This window comes from Corvus brachyrhynchos, unplaced genomic scaffold (assembly GCF_000691975.1).
Source record: "Corvus brachyrhynchos isolate BGI_N302 unplaced genomic scaffold, ASM69197v1 scaffold258, whole genome shotgun sequence".
NCBI lineage: Eukaryota > Metazoa > Chordata > Aves > Passeriformes > Corvidae > Corvus > Corvus brachyrhynchos.
The window spans coordinates 21,281-37,831 of NW_008240122.1; the positions used below are offsets into that span (position 1 = coordinate 21,281).

Consider the following 16,551-nt stretch of genomic DNA (forward strand, 5'->3'; position numbering starts at 1 on the left):
CCAAAACTTGGGGGGTATGTGTGAAATGAGGACAGGATGACAATGTTCATAGCAGAAATACCTCACAGTAATAGTTGTCAACTCCATTACTGTCAAATTAATTCTGAATTGCTGCTCATCATACTCTGTTTAGCTTAAGGGAAGTGGAATGGTGGCTGTGCCTCTGTGACAGAAATGAGAGTAGCTCAGCCCTCTGAGGAGCCTTGCAGAGTGGCAAAGGAAATGTCAAATATCATTTGGTCAAAGAGCATTTTTAAAGTCCTCCAAGGAATAGTCCTTGCTCTATACAATTTATCTCCAAGATACATGAAACAGAGGGAGCTCTTCATTTAGGAAGTATCAGCTTTCAGACAAAGCTGGGGACGTTTGGAGTTGAGGCTACGTTTGGACTGAGACAATGTAATTTGATTTTACAGGCCAAATCTGCACCTCCAAACAGCTAAACTTCTTGCTTGAGAGCAGCAAAGAACAGTAGATGGAACAACAGACTGAAATTCAGCATTAGCAGGCTCAGTTTCTAGTCCAGCAATTAACTTGGCATGTGACACCAGGCAGGTCCGTGGCATTATCAGCACTCCTCCTCTAATCTGGCTCAGTATGAATCAGTGCAGCAGACCTTCTTGTCCAAACCAACTACCTCAATATTTGAACTCTTAGGCAATATCTCAACATGTTTACACACTCTGGTAAGTGAGATTGCATGGCAATGAGCATTAAGGATCTGAATAAATGAAAGATTAACTATTTGGATGCCTAGTTAGAATTTAAATCCCCAAGAAGTGTATTTCTACATTTGTAGTGCATGTGCTGTGTCTAGAGAAAGGAAAAGGTAAGGAAAGGCTGAAAACAAGGGAAACTGATCCCTCAGTAGACCTTAATAATTCCTTAGATGCTTTTCTGTAGAGTTGCTGTTTCATTTAATTTTTTTTCTTCCTTCCCTCACAAGAAAAGATCTATAGGAGCTTTTCTTGAATCTCCAAGCTTACCAAATTGAAATTTTGTGGAAACACATTGAGGGAGACACTGGGAACATGCAGTGCAAGTCTGTCTGTGTGAGCCAGGCAGAGGTCTTGAGAAAGAAGCTGAGGGTGCTGAGGGAGTTGAATGTGACGGTCTTGTCTAGAAAGCACAACACAGCTACCAGACCTATACATAAATACCAGAATGATCTTAGATGTATGGAGTGTGAGATAACGACCAGGCCTTCTGATCTATAATGTTACTGATGAGAATGCCATTGGTACAGACAGAATTAAATGTTTAAGAGTTGTATACTTAGGGTGATCACACAAAACCTGGATTATTTTCTGGGGCCAAGCAACTGCTGTTGTTGCTTAGGGCTTCACAGATGACTGGTTGTTCTCCATCTTGCAAAGTGACCTTAAAATTTCAGTCAAAAAGGAACTTATAAATTGTGATGACAGTCTGCACTAATTACTCTGTTTGCATGCAAGTATTTTGCTATCTATGCATTCTATGTGCCAGGCTAACAAGAGTGCAAGATGCCAGCAGGTGCTGGTGAAAAAGCAGGTGTAACTGGTGGGGTAACCTCAAGGAGAGAACAACCCCTGTTGCAAACTTCTCTGGCAGGGACTTTACAGACTCGGCAGATTTTGCCCTCTCCCTTGCTTTCTTCCCTGGGCTCACAGCGGTGGCCGTGTGGCTCCCTGTGGCCAGAGGGAGAATTGCTTTTCCTGAGCAACCCCAGTGAAGAATTTATTTGCGGGGTCACTTTGACATAATTCTGGGAGGTGGCATTGTAACTTTTGACTTTTAAATGCTTCAGTCTTATCCATATAAAGCTTTGGAGCATGACTAATTAATACAATAATCACCTCTCACAGAGAACACATTAACTCCCCGAACTCTCAAGACCTACAGGACCAGAGAGAACGCTGGAAGTCACTGAGAAACTGAATTAGCAGATTCTCAGGATGGCAGCCAGTAAGGGACTTCATGCACTCATGTGTGCTGAGGGATGAGCACCATGCCCCAGGGACCCAGGCAAAGCTGCTGTCTTCCCTGGGATTACACCGTGTGGGTACTTCCCTGAGGACAAAAGCAAATAAGCTCCAGAGAGCTCTGGAGCCCTGTATTTATTCAAACTGTGGATCAAACGATCTACTTAACTAAACATGCATTTGACCACAAAAATTTTATATTATTTTTAGCTGGCATTGCAGACCTACATCAGAGTTGCATCTTTTTCTCACTCTGCATCTATCTTCTACAAAATTCCCCTATCTCTTCTGCTTTAATTCATCAGTGATCTGTGTGGTTGCTCTTGAATTTTGATTCTCAGAGCTTGTTATGCCTCTTCATCCTTTTTAACGATGAGATAAGCCTCTAACAGACAGATAGAAGTAATCAGGGTGTTTGAAACGAGCCGTACACAACAATACAAGTAATGTTTTCTTTCTGGTTTTAAGTAGAAAAAGAGAGGGCGATTACAGATCAGTGTGATCCATAAATTCTTTCCAATCTGTATTTTTACTACAGATTTCCAGGCTTCAAGGCAAATTCAAGATGATCCTGAGATCACCAAAATAGAAGCAAAATAGAAGCTCCGATTCTGAGCTTCAGCCCCTCCAAAACTGAATGAGGTATCACAGAAATCAGATTTCACATTCAGAAAGAGAAATTCTCCATGGATTTGTTTGTCACACAGCACAATAATTGTTATCACCCTAATTTTGCAGACTTGTGGCCTGTGGACTGCCTGAGGTGTCAGCAGCCATTACCCTAAACTGTCTCATTTATACTGTAGCTATTCACAATGTATTGCCCTATTGTGTAGCATCACTGTAACATTTTGTCCCTTTCTCTCTTTCCAGAAGGATGGTAGCACTGTGGAAGAAAAAAAAAACATAATCAAAAGCTGCACAGACAGTTGTGTAACAGCTGATAGGTAGCTGCAGTTGCTGATGAGTATTTTGGAGGTGGCAGACAGCAAGGGCAATGAAGAATTACTGCCAGCATTTAAAGGGACTCTGCCAGGCCACAAAATAATCCTGATAAAAGAAATACTTATCAATTTTTCCACAGTTCCCATCAAGCTGACTTTTGATGGAGTGCCAGTCATGTATCACTGCAGACTGCAGAAGGGGCCTACTGTGGAGTTTGTTTGACACAGGAGGAAGGTCTGCGGTGTCCTTTAGGAAAAGCCTTGGCAAGCACCATGAGACCAAAACCATCAGCAAGTAGTTGTTCATACCCCAGAGTGCTGCTGGCTCAAGGCACAGCCAGCCAGACCAGAACTGCTTTTCACGGTTCCCAGTCATCCTTAGAAGTGGGTTTGGAATGCGGTGTAACAATCAGGTATGATTCTGCCATAATGCTGTCTCAAACATTAAGCCCTGAATGACAAGGACTGGTGTTGGTTTAGGATGCTGTGTTAGGAGCTCATCCTTACTCAAAATTCAGTCATTCCTGATGCATTCAGCTTCTTTAGGCAGTCCTGCTCATTTCATAGGTGCCCTTGCTTTGTTTGAGGGTCCACTCCATGCACAGACAATTGAAGCACAGCCATAACCTGTAACTGAGTTCTGTTCCTATTGGGCATTTCCTTAAGCATTCTGAGGTGCCTCTAATTTCTGATAGTGTAGTCCAGCTTTTCCAGGAAAGCCTGACAAAAGAGATCCAGATAAAAATATAGAACTACCCTCTATTGCAGTACCTTTTTTACCCCCTATGGGCTGTCATAGAACTGAGAGCAAACAATCCAACTGACAGGTAATTCCCCTGGAAAGTCCTGAGTACAGATCTTCCATGCAGCAGGTTCTCCCTCTGGTCCCAGATATTTCCAGGTAGCTTTTGACATTTTCTGTTGCTGGATTTGTTGAGTGCCAAAATAACTCCCCTTTGAACACCATAGGAACAGCTTCAGTGACCTGGAAAATCACAATCTGTTTCTTCCCTTCCACTTGGAAGACTAGCCTTGAACTTCCCATGCTGCCACCAGCAGCTGAGTCTCAGTGTTGGCAAGTTGTGATAGGCACCATGAGTCACAGTGCTGTGACCTTAGTGCTGAGCCTGCCTGGTGCCTATGGCTACACAGAAACTGCGAAAGTTCCCCCATCTCTGATCATAGGGGTCCTTAGCTCGCTCACTGAAGCATTCTGAGCCCGGTTTCCCAGTCCCAGCCTCACACCTCTCCTCTGCAGTGAGGGTAATGCATGTCCAGTCAGCACATCAGTGTGGGCTCTGAGAGGATAAATCAGGCTGTGGGATCAGGATGGCATTCAGGATCATGGGTAAAGTACAGAAAAGGCAAATATATTCCCTGTGAGTATTGGAGAATCCTTCAGTAAAGGGCTGTGCTAGTTTTAAGAAATGGCCCAACTGGTTCCCATTGAAGGCAAACTTTTGGTTGCATAAGAAATAAATAGCTGTATATATACATGTATAGACACATACACGTTTGTTTTGAAGTACCCTTCTCAAGGTATTTCTGTATGAACAAAATGTGAAGCAAAGAACAAGATTTCGTAAGTATACTGGAAATAGTATATCCTGCAATAGCTGGCTCCCTGCTTTCTCCTATTAACCTGAATGTATTGTGTCTGTCTTTTCCATAATAAGTTCCACTCAGAAGCTGCTGCTGCCTAGGCAAGAAGTCGTACTGATGTCATTAAGTGTCTTCCTGGAAGCCTCCTACAGAAATAAAGCTTAAAAACTGCAAGAGAAAAAAGTAAGGTGGCCACCTGGCTCTTTAAATACTTATGCCTTACCACAGTGTTTGTTGATTGTTTCAAATGAGGACAGCTGAAAATATTTAAACATATTTGAGCATGAAAGCAAAATTTGCTAAAATGTATCTGTCAAGTGTAAATGTTCTAGAGACATAGATGGGCCCTGTCTTACAGAATGGATATGGTGAGGCAGTGAGTTCCTTAAAGATTTATCTTCAGCCAAGTTATTTGCCTTCTGTTATTTCCATTGACGACGGTGTCTCTACAAGCCTCACTGCCCACCTCTTGCTTGATTGTAAAGTTTAAGCCAGAAAGAAACATGCTGCCATCTGTCTTAACTTTCTGATGAGAAAATTTCACCCTGCTAATACAGATAAAACTTCAGTTAAAGTTTATCTTTCAAAAAAAACCACTGTCCTGATTTATGAACATAAAAAAATCAGAGAATGTCCACTCATCTAAGTTGTCTGCTCCTAAATTTATTTGTTCAGTTAAAAATCTGTGCATTCTCCTCTAATTCGCCTGATTTCATCTTCCAAAAATCAGTTCATGTTGCACCTTTCTCCATCAGTCTAAAGAGCTTGTAAGTACCAGGCATTTTCTCCACATGAAAGCACTTATTCACTGTAATCACCTTACTGTAATATCAGTAGGACTGGATTTCAGTTTGGTTTGAGAATAAAACACCACAGATTGATAAAACGTACTTCAGGAAGCAGTGGAGCTAGTGAAGTTCGTATTCCTGAGGATTTGTATCTCATAGTTAAATTCTCTGGTGTCTCAAGGGCACACAATAATCAAAGGTTTTCCCAGCAGTGAACCCATCCATCATCATCATCATCATCATCCATGTGGACTCTGGTATAATAATACAGTTGAGCACTTTGGGATGTTTCTTCTCTCTCTGCTGAGTTATTTTTTTGGAATTTGTAGGAGGACAAGAGACATAGAGACCAAGAGAAATATATAGGTGATATGATCAGTTAAGTTTTATTTCCATAGGGAACCAGACCAAAAAAAAAAAATCAGTTTATACAAAGAAAACACCAGCTTTTAAACCTTTGCAGTGAAAAACACCACTCCAGCTGCTTCCATTTGAACTGTCTTGTTTTCAAAACCTATTTTTGTTATTGTCATCAGGAAACCCGCACAAGATCCTCACTAAGGCTAGGTGTTACACTTGTACAGCAGCTCCAAAATTCAAATCTTCCCTGTTGAAAATCAGGCAGCCAGCTTCTTTTAATTTGAGCTCAGGGACACCAGGGAGTTCTGCACCATATGGTACCAGAATATTTGCCTTCTGCAAAAAATTTCTGTCTCCCCATCCTCTGCTACAACCACATGGCCTTTTTTTCCTGATGTTCAGTTGCATCAGATATAACTTGTATTCTTGGCTTTAGAATTTATTCAGCCCTCAAAGCAAAGGATTGTTATGGGGTTTCTGTGTATTTTTACAAGGAGCTATAGGAGATCACGCACTTGCATTGTCAAGAGTACAACAATGACAGGTGTCTCCTGTTAAAACCCTGCTACAACTGTTTATGGACCTTGCTCCATGGAAAATACTGTCTCTACCCCATCTATCTCACACACCGGTCACCTTTAACATTGCAAAATCTGACCATGAGGTATTGCAATTTGAGATCAGTCTGGTATGAATACCCATTCCTTCAGTATCTGCTACCAAAACCCACACCTGAAATAGGTATTCTACTTGTAATAGATAAGCACTGTTTTCCCTTCTCCTTTTGCTACTAAGTAAGCAAAATGTAGTACTGATGAAAACTAAACTCTGCCATTGTCCAAATGGAATAGGAATAGAGGTCACACTGTGTCACTGCTGGCAGTCATTTTTTTAAAAATGTATGATCAGTTCTTGGGCTGAGAGACAGCAGCCATCCTGTGTGAAGAGAAATGTGTTTCATTTGATGCTTTCTTTTGGTGTGTGGGGGTAGCACAGGTTGTACGACATTTTATGTTCTGTTTCACAGCATCCTTTCTTGACAGCAGTGGATGTGGAACTTTTTCAGAGTTAGATTATGGATAGAACTACATGGAATGAGCCAAACCATAAGCAACATGTGATGACCAGCTATTTCCACTTCCGCTGACAAATCTTCATGCCTCATTACCTACAGAAAGCAGACTTGAGCATTGTAGATCATCAGAGCACTTCCCTTAAAGACAGGAATTTCCAGTTGTTCTCCAATAGGACTAAAAGATGAAAGTGTTAGCATACTCTTATAATCCTTATTCTTGATATTGGTGAGTGACTTCAAAATTTCTGAAACAACTCTGCTAGACAACTTTACAATAAGAGGAGAGGATCTTGCTGTCTTTCTGTCTCACTCTTCTTGTGCAACCTCTTTCACTGGGGTTATTTGGAAACATTTTGCATCTTCAGTTACACCAGGACTAGAACAGTGTCTTCTTAAGTTTGGGCTGCTTTGTATTGAAGATTTTGGAAAATTGTGACAAAAGGAGCTGGAACTCTCTTCCATCTTTTATTAATGGCCATGCATAAATTACAGGTTGTGTTTCTGTAGCCTGCCTTACTTCAGAGACACCTTTTGCTGTGGTTAGCAGTAGTGGCTGTAGTTTAGATGGGAAAAAAGATAATGGTAGTTATCTTAGAAAAAAGATAATGGTAGTTAGTTTGGCTTGATGTGGTATCTCTAGATCAGGTTTTAAAATCTGTGCCTGAGGTTCTTCACTAACTTGAAGAGGATCAGAGATTTCACAAACGGATGCTTTGTCCTCTTGGTTAGCATGAGTTAGTGAGAAGCCTCATGACAGAGAGGGCTTTCCAGCTGAGGTTTCATTGCTCTGAGCATCAAAATCTGTTGAGAACTTTCCTCTGCCACCAGAGGTCATGCCCCTCTCTTCTAGCATGTTGAAGTCTTCCTCACTGTTCATTTCCTGATCCTCTGGCATCAGAGCATATGTAGGACTGGTATCCATCTCCAAAAAAGATACTTCCAACATTGACTTAAATTGGCAGGGAGTTTCTACTTGCTTCAGTAGGAATTTACCCAATTGTGCAAGCTGCTGGTGGACAGGATATATTTTGTTTAGAGGTAGCATTCCCTCATGGAAGAAGATACAATCTTCTTAGACACAACACCAGTAAAATCAATGCACATTTTTAATAAACATGGTCTTAACTAAAGACCTTTACAATCAATTTTGCACTTTGCTTGCAGAATGATTTCACTCCAGCAATCAATCCTAGCCTCCACAACTCTCTGCTGTAGCAGAATCAGACCCAGTAGCTTTGTCATGGCTTTTAATAAAGATGTAAAAAAAAAAAAAATCAAGTTCAGATGCTTATCTGATACATACTGAAACCTATTAAGCACCTGTGCTAGACAATCGTAACAACATTGATGAATTTACAGTAGAAGGAAATGTGAAATTTAAATGTGTGTCATGAGAGAAAAGCAAAGACTGAGATGGATTAAAAACAAACTAACTTTGAATTAACTGCTGCTTCTCCAGCAGTTATATTCTCCTAGGAATAACCCACTCAACACTACAGGCTTGATTTTGTAGAAAGGAAACACACACTTACATTACTTGCACGTCAATCACACAACTCTAAGGTGTTTTCTAGCCTTCCTAAATATTGTAAAACCCAGTGAGTTTTGCATCCGTAACTGCAGAGGTTCTACTACTTAACTTAAAAAAGAAATTTAATAAAGGTAAGTTCAGTGAGCCTGTAAGTAAGTAAGTTCATGATCTGTTTAGGATCATGAGAATTAAACTGTGAATCTTTTTACCTAGTAAAAATGAATAAATTGAAAAATAAAATGACATTTACTCCTCACCTAGGCTGTACCTCCTGCATTTATGATGCATTAATCTAGATGTAATCACATAATTCTACAATTCTAACCAAGAATAATTATAAATAATTATATCAATTTTCAACAAGTTATTTGAATAATTAATTGCATATATAGGAGGAATGAGGCCTTCTGTAGAAGCAGACTGTAAATCAAATGTTTTCCTTCGCTTTATCTGATGAGTGGGGATTTTTTGTTTTATTTTTTTCACTTACGGTTTTAAGGATTTTTACTACATCCAGCATTGGGGTGTGATAAAGCTGGAACTGGTCTTCTCATCCAGAAAGTCTCTTAGTATCTTAAAAAACAGAAAGTCTCAGAAACCCAGAGACACAGCAATTACACTGAAATGAAAAAAGGTGTATGGTTCTGAGATAGGGAAATCCTGGTTAACTGTGAAGCCAGCTTAAAAAGCAGCAAATATAGCTGCAGAAGAGAAAGCCTCCTTGATTCTCAGAAGCCACAGCTCTTCTGTGAAGGCTCTGAACTGACTGATGTACTGATGTGGCTCATTTGCCATAGTCTTCAACTTTGCTCCCAAGATCCTATTCACCATTTTAAGACTTCCTAGCCAGCTGTCATTGTCAAACGATTCCTGCAGAAAGTACAAAAAATCAAACAAAATATGTTTTGACAAAGAGACCAGTAAAAAAGAATCTGAACTATTGTGTCACCGTGGCAGGCAGGTTCCCTGAGTTCACAGACTGAAGCTGGCTCAGAGAGGGGCAAGCTGCCCCATTCCTCATGCAGGTGACTAGAAGCCTCGTGAGTATCAGCACTGTTAAAGCACTTCAGTTTCTCTTGCCAGCGGACACAGGGAAGCACACTTGGTGCCACTGACTCGTGCAGAGGATATACTTTTTGCTCTGTTCATCATAGAGGTGCCAAGACCCCTTCATGGACTCCACCTGAGAGAGCAGGGAATGTAACTGAGAGCTCTGATCAAATGTCTCTGTAGTGATGGTGGCTGAACTTGTGGCTCCTCAGCTCGGTGTGACTCACCCAAACAATTCTGACAGAATCACAGAATGGAAGGGGCCTTAAAGATCATTCAGTTCCAACCCCCCTGCCATGGGCAGGGACACCTTCCACTAGACCAGGTTGCTCAGAGTTCTATCCAACCTGGTCTTGAATGCTTCCAAGGTTGAGGCATCCACAACTTCTCTGGGCAACCTGTTCCAGTGCCTTACCATTGACACAGTAAAGAATTTCTTCCCAATATCTAATCTAAACTGGCCATCTTTCAGTTTAAAGCCACCTCCCCTTGTCCTGTCCCTGTATTTTGTCAGTCCCTGAGTTTAAGAGAGAATCCCCTGTGTCATGGATCTCAAGGTCCTCAACACAAAAAGAATAACTATATTCACATACCTTAAAATGTCCTTATTTATACACTCAAAAAAAAAATCTGTAAGAAATCCTTCTTTCTTCTCCTACCTTAAAACTCACTGACTGCAAAGCAGAACCTTAGACTTTGCAAACAAGCAGCACAGATTCTCCTGTGACTTCGAGTTCATGGATATAAAACTTTGCCAACTGAAGTGGTCTCACAATCTGATTGCTATGACTGGGGCTTACCCTTTCCTGAATGCAAGGCAAGGCAAGGCAAGGCAAGGCAGATTCTTGCAGGGCTCCTCTGTCTCCTTTGTGGACACTGGCCCTTCACAGCGTGATTTTCCACACACTACTGAGGCACATTACAAATTTTTGATTTAACAATATTTTGATTTTGGAAACCCACAGAGTTTTTGTGGATTTTATGCAGTGTAAGTGCTTCATTTACTATGTACCTTCCTGGAAACATAAGCTTGCAACATAAAAATGCTAGAAAGTTTTCTTTCATTTTTGTTCCTGCTACTCTTGTAATTCTCTCTTTTATTTATACAACCTTCCACTGACATACACAACAATTTATTTGGAAGCTTAATAACAGAGACAGCATAGTGGAAAAGACTCTTTAACTAGAGGATTCTGAGAGGCAGAAGAGGGTAACAGAAGGATGAATATCAGTCTTTGTTTACTGGAAACAAATAAACCCCTGTGACAGTCTCCCTGCCACTGCTCTGCCACTCGTGGAAGCGAGGAGAATAGTCCTTAGCTAAGTACACGTTTTTGTTAAAAATGTAAAAGGCGAAATACTGTGCATAGTGCATAAAATGTCAGTGATTTTCCCAAGCTGTCAAATTCCTAACATTTCCCTGGCTACAATTTATCTCAGAATTTTGGTGACAGGATGCTCAGCACAACATTTCAAACCTTCAAAAAATATTTCACAATCTTAAGCCACTTCTTTTTTTCCCAATAATTTTTTACGTCAGGATTTTCAACTTTATCATCATGTGATTGAAAATGAAGGCCTCTTGCCCCCAGGATGCTTGTTAGAGCTCCCAACAAAGGCACGTGACTACATTTGCCATCAGCTCCTATGTATGCCACCTGTTCCCAGAGGCTCTGATGACACCAGGCAAAACTGCCAAATGATACTTCTAAGCAAGGCCATAGGGCAGGACTTTTTCACAGGTCAGTGACTGTAAGTGTGTGGCTTGTGCTTCTGGCACCTTAACTTGAAATGAACAGCAATCTGCCCAAGCAGGAAAGGCCCTGGCACAGGGATGAGGAGCTTCCTGTTTCTGCCTCTGAGACATACGTTGGCACAGCCAGCCTGCAGACCACTGCTATCAGTAAGAGGTCAGCAGGCACTTTTCCTACTTTCAGGTGCAGTTGTATGAGTGCCAAAGAGAATGCAGAGGCAGAAAAGACTTCAGCAGTAGCTGGCATTCTACCTGCAGTTTTTGCAGGAAGTACAAAGCATTAGCCAAAGGAAGTGTGGTGTGAATGAAACTGGAGAGGGCCTGGCTGCTCTCCAGTTGTAACAGCTGGGTTATCAAGGCTTTGCAGAAGCTGTAGAGTCACTAAAGTGCCCCAAGGTACACTGAAGCCTTTTGAAGGCTCTGCTGCCTGCCTTTCCAGACGTGGTGGCTTGTAAGCCAGGACATATTTGGCAGGAGCTGCACACTATCACACTGCCTTAGGACCATCCCTTCCAAGTGTACAGAAAGGTGCCGGATTCAGGGAAAGCCGGAGCTGCACAACATTCTGCAGGTGTGATGACCTGGGAGAGAACCTGGATGGGATTCTGCCATCATTGCTCATGATGAGACTTTAATGTGGTTTCTGTGCATTTTTCTCCCATAGGAGAAACAAGGCAGGAGAAAATCTTATTTTGGGATCATAGCATGGGTTTTTTAGACATTGGGAGTTAGAGAAATAGCGACTGACCTACCTGGTAATGAAAATCTCTGTGACAACAATGGTGCATGGAAATCTGGTGATGGCCGTACTTGAAAAACTTTCCCCCAATATATCTGAAGGGACTGTGAGTACAAATAAATTAATGAAAAATCATTTGACACTGTCCGTTCCACAGTAAGAAACTCTAATATTGTTGCTTAGGCAGCTCAAGTCAGCAAAATATTTACTTACTGTATCACTTAAAGCATTTTTTGACAAATATTTTGAGAGGTTCTAGATAGGATTTTTAATCTGGAAGGTGTGCATTACCTCCCTTTCAAAAGAGGAGAAACTGAGGCACAGATCCTAAACTTGTCCACTTTCCTAGGAATGACTTAGTAAGCGAGCCAACAGAAATTATGGATTATCATACTAGAATCCTTCCTGAGAGTCAATTCCAATACTTTAAATTTTGATTTATTAAGGATTTAAGGACACTCCAGAATTTCACTTTTGAAGTTCTATACATCTCAAATAATCAGTCTTTTAATCAGTTTAAATAGCGGTCTTAATGATCAATTTGAGCACGTTCTGTTCTTAAGGTTAATGAATACTATTTTGAAAATTAGCATATATATGAAGACATATATAACATATAGGGCTGATAGTTTCATTACAAGAAAGAGAGCTAAGTAATTACATACTTTCAAAATGTCCAGCCATGCATTGTTTTTAAATATTACTTTACAGAACATAAGGAATGGATAATAAAGCAAACCTGGAGTTAGTAGAATTCATATGCTCCCCTCTCTGAAAGCAAAAATGTGTCTTTTCTCCTCAGTCTCCTCCTCATTAATTCCCATCCTCTTAGCCTGTCGATTTTACAGTCTTTTGTGTAAAGACTTGACCTGCTGCTGAATTTATTTCATGTGGGTTTATGATTTTCTCATCTGAATGGTTTGTAATGCAAAACCTTCAAGGTACAGCTGCTGCAACAGACTCCCTCATTGAAGCTTGCCTTGCTGCACACATTGCTCTTGGACTCTCACTCGACTTTGAATCCAAGCATTACAGAAGATGAGAAGTAGCATGGTCTTAAATACTACAATTAAAGCTGCTAAACTTTGTTCTTTTGCTGTCCTGTCCACAGCTGCGTTGTGCAGAGTTTCTTCAATGAATGTGTTCTTTGCTTCCCTCATAAAGCAAAAGAGGAAAAGTAGTGGGAAATTTTATCCTCTGATACTTTTTAGAGTGTTTCTCTCTAATATCCCAGTATTTTATATGTTTTTGTTAATCCTGTGTATGATTTTTGTCATTCAAGTCAGTAGCCAGAACATTACCAAAAATGATGTCGTCTATGTACAACAGTCCTAGGTAAATGTAAAATTTCTGGGCATGGACCTAATGAGAGAAAGTGAGGAGAAAAAACCCAATGTGCACAAAGACATGTAAGGACAAACGCAACTGAATATTAAAAACCCCAAACTACTTCTGTGGTGAAAATGAACTCAAATAAAACACTCATTGTCTCAGTCACTCCAGTATTTATAATTTCTCTTGTTGTGATGTAAAAATATTTCTAAGATCTCTTACCTGTCTAATATTGAATACTTAACTCCTCCTTTTTTTGCTAGAAGACTTTGGCACATTTGAGATCCTGGACTGTGACTTTACATGTCTTTCACCTCTTTGAAAAGAAAAAAACCAAGATTTTTCTCAGCTGTTTTTCTAATTATTTTTATAAAGTGCATTTATTTTTCATCATTCATCATTTTTATGGTTTTATTTACAGCACTTTTCCTATTGAGCTTATTTTCACTTTCTGAACCTGGGCAATCTTCTCTGACTGGAAAACAAAAAAAGCTGCCAGAAACATAATTTGCTACAGTGCTTTACTATACTTTTTTTTGCTATAATTTGTATAATTAGGCTGTGTTGGACTTCCACAGCAAAGTGTAAGACATTTATTTTTACCTATTTCCATTTACAAGAAACAAAGTATCTTTAGAGAAATATAAAGTTGCATAAAATATTATTTATCTTGATGTAAAAAAAAAAAAAAGAAGAAAAGAAAAATAAAATATTAGAAGCAATATTGTAAACAGGTTATTGAAAACTACTTGGTGGCTTTTGAGGGCCTGAAGTCAGCACATGTATTTTCAGGACTAGAAATCTGAGAGTTCCTCCTGAACTAGAGACCAGAGTTGAAAATACAATACCTGACAAAAGAGGCCCCCATTCCAAACTTGATACGTATTTTTGGGATCATTGGCGTCTGGGTTCACTTACATGTCCATATAAAAGAAGAAAAAAATTCTTACATTTTTTTTGTAAGTATGAAAATCAGAAAGAAAGAAAATGGAGTGCCTGTTAAAAATTTTAATGACCACTTTTAGAAATACATTTTTCTCAAAATTAGCCAGCTCTTAGTAAGTATAAAAAAAAGTAAAATGACTCTGCTGCTGGCTTTTGAAGCATGACATTTTGACATTTCTCTGATCCAAACCAACATTTCTAAAGAATCTTTTAAGATAGTCCCTAGACAAAACACAGTATTGAAATCCTACTCTATTTCTTTTGAAATATAAATAGAAAGGCTCCCATTGATAACAGTGGGAATGCACAATGACCTTCTGCTAATTTGAAAGTACAGAAGTTTGAAACAGAGATATTTGAAACCAGAAATGAAGCTTACAGCCTGAATAATACATACTGCTTGTCGTTTTTATTGTGTAATGCTGTAATTTATTCACTATGCTAATGGTACATGTGAGGATTTTCTTTCAAGGTAATTGAAATCAGTAATAAACATGAACCCTTTAGATCACCCTGGTACTCATTAATTACAAAACTAAAATGTCTTCACACTGTATAATTCATTTGCTCATTTTTTCCTGTAAAGAACACACATTCTCCAGAGATAGAAATCTATACAATTTTTATAGTGGACAGCAGGAGTTTTTGTGCCTCCTGGTGATAAAAGTAAAGGTTTCAATTTTTCTAAAGACTAATAGAAGAATATTTGATAAATATTCAGTAACACCATGACACCTACTCCCATCAAACCTATTTCAAACCTGAAACAAAATTGGGGAATAATTGAGACCACGTGGAGATGTAATATGAGGAAATACTCTGTCCTGTTGCTGAATTTCTAGGTCAGGACATACAACTGTTCCCTTTCACAACTGATGCAGGAAAGGTGTCCCTGCCCATGGCAGGGGGTTGGAACAAGATGATCTTCAAGGTCCCTTCCAACCCAGGCCATGACGACTCTATGATTATACAAGCATGTTACAATGCTTTGCTGAAGGAGTTTCTGTTCCAGTCACAGCCACTTCCACACATAGATTAAATTGAATCCAGAACTGCACCCTGGCATCATTCCTTATCATAAATGATGCTAGAACACACTACATTTGTCTTAAAATTTCTATAATGTCATTAGTATACTGTGGTGTTACTCAGTGCCATTTATGTAACCTCAGTATTTGCTGGCTCGATGTTTGGATGTGGGCCCACACATTGCTGCTTCCAAATTGCACATTTTAAGCCATTACGTTATTTGGTTTATTTTCGGCAGGTGGTTTGTGTATGATGTAGCATGAGTGTTCATATGTGGTGGGCCAGTAGAGCTGCCATGATTTTTGTAGTTTTTCATGAATGATTTTTTTAAGAATTATGAGAAATTTTCCTCCCTGGTTTTAAAGGAGAATTTTCACTGAACATGCTGACTTGGAAGGGACCCACAAGGATCATCGAGTCCAACTCCTGTATTACGGCAGGCCTGGGCCCTAGGGTACATCACCGTGTCCTGCAGCCGTAGGGAGGAGGAGGAGAGAAGATCCAGCAGGCAGGAATTGTGCAGCAAGATTGATTTATTTGATTATTTTACAAACTCTTTTATAAACTTTTTTCTTCATAGTCTAATTGGACAAAGGATCAGCCACCCCTTGGGGGTGATTGGCTAAAATCCTAAAACATCCATTGTCAAAATATTTTTCTACTGTACTATAAACAAGACTCCTCAAGGCTGCAGGTGTTTGGTTGTTTACATAACTGCTACCTCTTCTGTGAGAGAGAAAAGTCTCTCACGGACTTAGAAAATAGCAAGAAAATCCTTGCTAGCAGCATTTTTGTATCCACACTCCTGTACCTGCACAGGACATCCCCAGAAGTCACACCATGTGCCTGAGAGCGTTGTCCAAACGCTCCCTGAGCTCTGTCAGGCTGCCTGGTGCTGTGACCACCTCCCTGGGGAGCCTGTTCCAGCGCCCGAGCACTTTCTGGGTGAAAAACCTTTCTTTAATATCCAGCCTAAACCCGCCCTGACACAGCTTCAGGCCACTGCCTTGGGTCCTGTCACTGGGCACCACAGGGAAGAGGTCACTGCCTGCCCCTCCTCTTGCCCTCATGAGGAGTTGTAGACTGCAATAAATCCAGATTAGGTTCTTTTAAACAGCTTAAGTTTTTTTTAGCATTTCTGAATATTAAAAAAAAAACCAACCAAAACCAACTCTGCTAAGATGTTCCAACTTTCTGTCATCATCTATCCAATACATGTAAACATTTCAGGGAAGGTGATGATTTACTGTTATTTTTAATGGAAAAGAAACGCCCCTTCCTGAGGAGCTATGAATATGCGACTTATTGATAATACCTGCAGGCCCGGTGATTTGTCTAATTAGGAAGAAGGGAAGGGAAGGGAAGAGAAAGAAAAACGGAAAAGGGGAAACGTGGCGGAAAAGAAGGGAAAAAGTGGGAAAAGCTGCGCTGGGCGTCTCCCT

General features: G+C 40.1%; 1 pseudogene; it reads right to left on the reverse strand.

Annotated features, from left to right (window-relative positions):
• Nucleotides 1–3,754: 3,754 nt before the first annotated feature.
• LOC108449219 lies at nt 3,755–9,592 on the reverse strand (annotated as a pseudogene).
• Nucleotides 9,593–16,551: the final 6,959 nt, after the last annotated feature.